The 7529-nt window shown below is 36.4% G+C and overlaps 1 protein-coding gene across 2 annotated transcripts in view; it reads left to right on the top strand.

Annotated features, from left to right (window-relative positions):
* LOC115219632 (proline-serine-threonine phosphatase-interacting protein 2) overlaps window positions 1-7529 on the top strand; it is an 82126-nt gene that overhangs the window by 29406 nt on the left and 45191 nt on the right. The window lies entirely within an intron of this gene.

The raw sequence follows: 7529 nt of genomic DNA, 5'->3' as shown, positions 1-7529 counted from the left end.
TATATGTGTATTATGTGTATATATATACATGTGTGTGTGTTGTTATACATACAGGGTGCATAAGATATTTGAGGATAGATTTATGTTTATATAATAACAGATAATAACTTTATTTATCAAAAATGCTATGAGGAGAAAAATAAACCTTCTTTCTATAATGTTATTCATAAAGCCCCCTTCGCTTCAACACTGCTCTATATAAGATCTAAATCATCTACATGCTCGAATCAAATGGTCCTGGTTCATTTTGGACATTACTCTGACTATGGCAGCTTTCAAAGAATCTTTGGTGTTATGGGCTTGTTCATTGACCTCTCTCTCTCAACAATGCTCCACATGTAATAGTCCAATGGATTGAGATCTGGGGAATTTGGAGGCCAAATGTTAGGGGTTATGTGATCATGAAAATTTCCAGTCATCCATTCCTCTGTTACTAGAGCCATGTGTGATAGTGCAGAGTCTTACTGAAACACATATGGCCTTCCCGTTGCATACACTGTCTATCCAGTGCTTAACAGTTATTTCCAGGACCTCAATGTAGGCAGCAGAGTTAACTCTGAAGCCCTGTGGAAAGAAGTAAGCAGCATCACATGTCCTTCATTACTCACAACCCTTAAAACTATGACAGCTGCAGGAAACTTTGTATACATAACACTTGGAACTTCAGAAGGGTCTGCACATAACTATCTGTCATTTCTTCCTTTAACTTATTGAACTTAATCAAAGTTTTTCTCATTTGAGAAAAAACATATCAAATCTTCTTCTGCTGGATTTTTCAGTTTGTTTAAGAGCCTTGTAGATATGATGTAGTGATTTTCTTTTGCTTTTTCTGTCAGTTTGAAACCACTCTAACTACTGAGCCATGTACCTTCTACATTTGACAACAGCTTACAAAACTTATTCATTTATACCAGTGGTTTGCAATGGGAGTCCATATGGCCCCTGAGGGTCCATATAAGATTTGTGGAGTCCATGCAACAAAATAATAAATTGGGGATCCACAGTGATATTTTAAGGGCCCCTGAAAAAAAATTGCCTGACTGGCCCATGTGTAAAAATTCAAGCAAGGTCATTGCCAGTACTGCCTGACTGGCCCCCGTGCCGGTGGCAAGTAAAAGCACCCACTACACTCTCGGGGTGGTTGGCATTAGGAAGAGCATCCAGCTGTAGAAACTCTGCTAGATCAAGACTGGAGCCTGGTGCAGCCATCTGGTTTGCCAGCCCACAGTCAAACCGTTCAACCCATGCTAGTATGGAAAGCGGACGTTAAACGACGACGATGATGATGATGTATTATAAAAAGGAACTAGGTTTCTTTCTCTACATTTTACATGGTTCAACCTATACAAGTTAATGTGTAAAAAACAAAATAGGAATTTTGAAAGAAATATCTGTAAAACTAGAATGTAAATATTGAATGGTTTTGGGGGTCCACCAGAATAAAATGGTAATGAAAGGAGTCCATAGGTAAAAACTGGTTGAGAACCCCTGATTTATACTCTATAACAGATTGGTTGGTCACCTAGAAAGTAATTATATCTTATCACAGAAAAAAGGGTGTTGGAAAGGGATGTAAGGCTTGAAAACAACTCCTGGCAAACCAAGCTGTAACAGAAGACAGTAAAGAGAGAAAAATAGATCTTAGTATGGCATGAATTGTTTACCAAAAAAGCATTTAACAGCATGCTGTCTTCTTAGATACAAGGAACACTCCATACAAATAACGTAGGGCCAATACCAATATGATACATCAACCATGTTGTATTAAAATGGGGAACAACTGCATTACTGCAAAGCAAAGAACAATTAATTAAAATCAATCCTATATCCATTTGATGAAGAATCTTTCTGGAAGACTCCTTATCTCTGTCTACTTTTCTATGTTGTTCTGATACCGTTAACAAATATGTTGAATTAAACCACCATGGGTTGTAAATTATAACTATCTCCTTTATGTGTATGATTTAAATATTGTTCACAAGAGTCTATACTTGGCTGAAGAACCCACTTAAAATTGTTTATGCTTTTAGACAAGTTACAGATATGAGCATGGGATTAGACAAAAGTATTAAAGCCACCATAAGAGGCAAATTAACTAAAACTGAGAATACTGAATTAAATTTAAATGCAAAAGTCAGACAGTTAGAGCAAAACCACTCGTGCAAGTACTTAATAGTTGAAACTGATAAGATTCAGCATATTGAAATGAAAGAGAAAATTAGAAGAGAGCACTTGAGAAGGGTCAAACTTAAAAAAAAAAAATGAATTCAGTGTTAGAAATATGATAAATATGAATTCACTAGTTATTCTTGTTATAATCTAAAGTTTTGGCTCCTACAATATATTGGAAGCTAATTGAACTGAAGTGCTTAGATGGAGACACTAGGAAACTAATGACCAAAGTCATCGCTCTAAAGCTGGTATAGACAGGATATACCTATTTTGTACATTGGGAGGATGGGGTTTGGTAAATATAGAAAACTACTTACCACAAAATACAATCCCCTACATGAGAGAAACCACCAACTAAATCCTTCAGTGAAAAACCTATGGAAAGAGATGAAGAAGACACCCAAAGACAAACTGGCACCAAACAGCCAACAGGGACATGCAGCTGATTGACAGAATGTAGAATGACACATTGAGAAAAGCAAGGAACCATGATTATTGGGCACACTTTGACTGCCTCATGCATCTCAAGACATGGGAGCTTCTAAGTCTCAATAAGTTTACCACAAACTATTTCTTTATATGTCTCTTTTTGTAACTTTCTGTTGGAAAGTATTGTCAGAACCAGGCTATATTGTCCAAAAGAAGGAGAGAAAAAGAATTCATATTGTTAGTTTTGCAGTGAAGAGTAGAATTCAGTTCTATATTTAAGAGATGAGGAATTATGTACATTATTTACATTATTTACATTTGACAGATATTTGTCCTCATCTTGTTTGTTGTTAACACATTTCGGCTGATATACCCTCCAGCTTTCATCAGGTGTCTTGGGGAAATTTCAAACCTGGGTTCTCATTCCTAAGGTATTTTTCGATGTTGTTGTTGTTGCTGCTGCTGCTGCTGTTGTTGTTGTTGTTGTTCAGGTCACTGCTTGGAATCTTGGGATTAGTAGCCCTCGCTCTTAACCCCAAGATTCCAAGTTTGATTCCAAGCAGTGACCTGAACAACAACAACAACAACAACAATAATAATAATAATAATAATAATAATAATAATAACAACATCGAAAAATACCTTAGGAATGAGAACCCAGGTTTGAAATTTCTCCAAGACACCTGAAGAAGGCTGGAGGGTATATCAGCCGAAACGTCATGTTAACAACAAACAAAATGAGGACAAATATCCGTCAAATGTAAATAATGTAAATAAGAGTAGAATTGTTCTAGACCATCAACTAATTCCAATTACTATGAAAGTGTGTAATGGTGTATTTTTATTGGTAAAAAAAAAAGGCATTGAGAACTGTAGTCTATATAAGCTTCTCCTCTTTGGCTTCTATTGGGAACACTCCCTTTTCTTCACCACATACAGTTCTTACTCCCAAATTCATTTCAGACCACATGAATGAATCCATATTCCAGTTACTGGAATCTTCTGAACTACACTTAATCCCAACAATGAGACAAAGAAATCTCCTAATATACAATTAATACCAGACTTACAAAGTAAGCACTGGAGTCAATTTATTTCACTAAACCCTTCAAGGCAGTGCTCCAGAATGGCTACAGTCCACTGAATGAAACAAGTAAAAAATAAAAGATTATTCTGAACAACTATGGTTGACTGTACAACCATCATTTCAGAGAATTAACCAACAGTGGTGTCCTCTTTGCTGTTACAAAGACCAGGTAAAGTTGACCCTTGGAATTGATGAAACTAATAAGATGTGGCTCAACACTAACAGAAGCTACTGCTGCCTCCATCATCTTCAGACGACTCAAATTTCTGGCAGTTACCAACCTGGCTGAAACCAGCTCTGGCTCTGAGTACAAGTGTCCTGTTTTCATAAATTTTGAATTAAAATCTTCCACCAAACATTAGTCACAATTTATGTTCCTAACACTAGCTGAATGATAACTAAGTTATTTTACTAAATTCTTTGTTATATTTAAAGTAATTGAAAGAAACACAGAGCATCTCAAAATAAATACAGTAACGAAAGGGTTAAAGCATCAGCAGTCCCACATATCATACTTATTGTATCTCTTTTGTTCCCTTCTGGGGTCCTACACTCAGACATTTCTTCATTGTCATCATCATTGTTTCCTTTCTTAAATCCGGGTGTTGTTACCAAGGAAACATAATCATAGAAACCGAGTAATTCAAAAAGTAGTTAACACACCATTCCCTCAGTGATAACAGATATGCAAAATGCAACAATAATATACATTAGTAATATTAATACAGTTACAAAAGTTACACAGTTTGCTTATAGAACCACATTACAAATATGTAGGAATCACAATATATTGCTAGTTAATAATAAATTAGTGTTAATGTCAGTAAATGTCATATGCTATTGGTGTGAGATCTTCTGACATGGTCATCTTGGTGTTGCCTCTTTGGCATCACTGGGTTGATGCTGACCAATTTAAATTCAAACTTTTTAATGTTTTCTTTTCCTTTTTAGAAGGGCATCCAGCTGGGCATCCTGTCTTGAATTCCTCTGAATTCCAAAAGAAGGAGAGAAAAAGAATTCATATTATTAGTTTTGCAGTGAAGAGTAGAAGTCAGTTCTATATTTAAGAGATGAGGAATTATATATATTATTTACATTATTTACATTTGACAGATATTTGTCCTCATCTTACTTGTTGTTAACACAACACTTTGGCTGATATACCCTCCAGCTTCTGAAGGGCATTTAGAAGGGCATCCATCTGTAAAAACCTTGTCAGAACTGACCTTGCCTGTGCTCGTGCCATGTAAAAAGCACTGTTTACTCTGCTGGGTGGTTGGTGTCAGGAAAGGCATCCAGCTGTAAAAACCCTACCAAAACAGATACAGAAGTCTGGTGCAGGTTCCTGCCCGGCTGGCTCCTGTCAAACCATCAAACCCATGCCAGCTTGGAAGGTAGACATTAAAGAATGATGATGAATAAATGTGAAATTCTGTCTGTCCATCTGTCTGGGACCCTTGTATCTCAATCTACATTTGCTCTGCCTTTCTGGAATAAGGATGATCCTGGGATTGAAAATCTGCCCTTCATTTGGTTCTTGAACATCCAGCATTGGGATCAGGTCTCAATGAGGATTTGTTATATGCAAACAGTTAAAAATTCATATTTTAAAAGAACTCCCAAAATTTGAGAACTTACAAGTTTTTCCTTTAAACTGCATTTAAAGTAATACCATATTGGTAGAGTACTAATAAATGCTTTATTATTATTATTATTATTATTATTATTATTGCTTTATTATTATTATCTTAAGTTTTGGGCCTCAGGCTCAATTAGCTCTCTGCAGGAGCCATCTTCAAAGTCCACACTGTGTGCAGCTTTTAAGTTAATTTTTAATATTTCTCTCGTTCTCTGCCGAGGTTGACTTTGCTTTTCATCCTTTTGGGGGTCTATAAATTAAGTACCAGTTGTGTACTGGGAGCGATCTAATCAACTGTCCCCCTCTCCCAAAATTTCGGGGCTTGAGTAGAAAAGTGGCAAGCTGGCAGAATCATTAGCATGCCAGGCAAAATGCTTAACAACATTTATGTTCTGAGTTCAAATTCCACCAAGTTCAACTTCGCTTTTCATTCTTTTGGAGTCGATGAAATAAATACAGGATTTCAGATGTGAAGACATGCCACTAAGCATTTTGTCCGATGAGCTAACAATTCTACCAGTTTACTGCCTTAATGATAAAATCAGTAATCCTTTCTGCTATTGGTGCAAGGTCTGAAATTTTGGGAGGTTACATCAACTCCAGTACTCAACTGCTACTTATGTTACTGACCATGAAAGGATAAAAAAGCGAAATCAATTTCGGTAGAATTTGAACTCAGAATATAAATCTGGAAGAAATATCGTGAAAGATTTTGTCTAGTGTGGTAACGATTCTGCCAACTCACCACCTTAATTAAATTAATAATAATGATAATGATGATTTCTAGTGAACTGTCCTACACATGCATGTATGGAAGATGGACCAAACGTTTGAGAGGAAAACTGCAGTTAATTAAACTGACCACAGTATATGACCGTTAGCTTAATCCTTTAGCATTCAGATTATTTTATCTCTCTTACTTGTTTCAGTCATTGGACTGTGGCCATACTGGGGCACTGCTTTGAAGAATTTTTAGTCAAATGAATCGACCCCAAGACTTATTTTCTTAAAGCATAGTATTTATTCTACAGCTCTCTTTTGCCAAATACGCTAACACCAGTTGTCAAGCAGTGGTGGGGGACAAACACACACACACACACACACACGCATATATTAGATAAAGATAGTTATTGTGGGTCAATGAGGTTACCCAGGGTTTCATGTTCATAAAGCGTTTAACTTTACAGTGTCTCTGCAGACCCTAATGGTCAGTGCCCTATAGGCTCTAAGGGTCTGCTTCTTTTTTGGACTTATGATTTACTGATGATATATATATATATAGAGAGAGAGAGAGGGAGGGTGCATGTACCTCCTTTATAACAAGACACCTATTTCTTCCTCCTTATTTCTGTCAAGCTCTAACCTTTCATCATCTGATACTGGGTCACCTCCTCCAATGCCCCCTCTGTTATAGCAAGACACTTGTATCTGTCTCTTTGTCACCCTCCAACCTTTCATCCTCTGACATGAGTCCCTCTCCTCAAAGGCCCCTGCCCCTCTCATAATTCCTTGTCTTGCAAGTTACTTGGTGACCCTTCCAGTGCTGGTGCCATGTAAAAAGCATCGAGTCCATTCTCCAGAATGGTTGATATTAGGAAGGGTATCCAGCTGTAAAAATCCTACCAAAACAGACAGAGTAGCAGAGGGTAGTTTTTCTACCTGGTCAGCTCCTGTGAACTGTCCTACCCATGCATATATGGAAGATGGAAGTTAAATGATGATATATATATATATATATATATATAATATATATATATATATATATATATATATATAAAAATAAATACATATATATATGTGTGTGTGTGTGTGTGTATATATATATATGCACACACACACAAGGTGTTGAGCTGGCAGAATCATTAGCTGCTAGACAAAATGCTTAGCAATATTTTGCCTGTTTCTACATTCTTTGTTCAATTTCTGCCACGGTCGACTTTGCCTTTTATCCTTTCAGGGTCGATAAATTAAGTACCAGTGAAACACTGAAGTAGATGTAATCAAGTAATCCCCTTCTCCAAAATTTCTGACATTGTGCCTATAGTAGAAAGGATATATATGTATATATATATATATATATATATATATATACATACACACACACACACATATATGATGGGTTTTTTTCAGTTTCCATTTTCCATATCCACTCACAAGTCTTTGATCGACCCGAAGCTATAGTAGAAGACACCTACCCAAAAT

The sequence above is a fragment of the Octopus sinensis genome, linkage group LG15 (assembly GCF_006345805.1).
Source record: "Octopus sinensis linkage group LG15, ASM634580v1, whole genome shotgun sequence".
Taxonomy (NCBI): Eukaryota; Metazoa; Mollusca; class Cephalopoda; order Octopoda; family Octopodidae; genus Octopus; species Octopus sinensis.
This window is presented reverse-complemented; position numbering and strand designations above follow the sequence as displayed.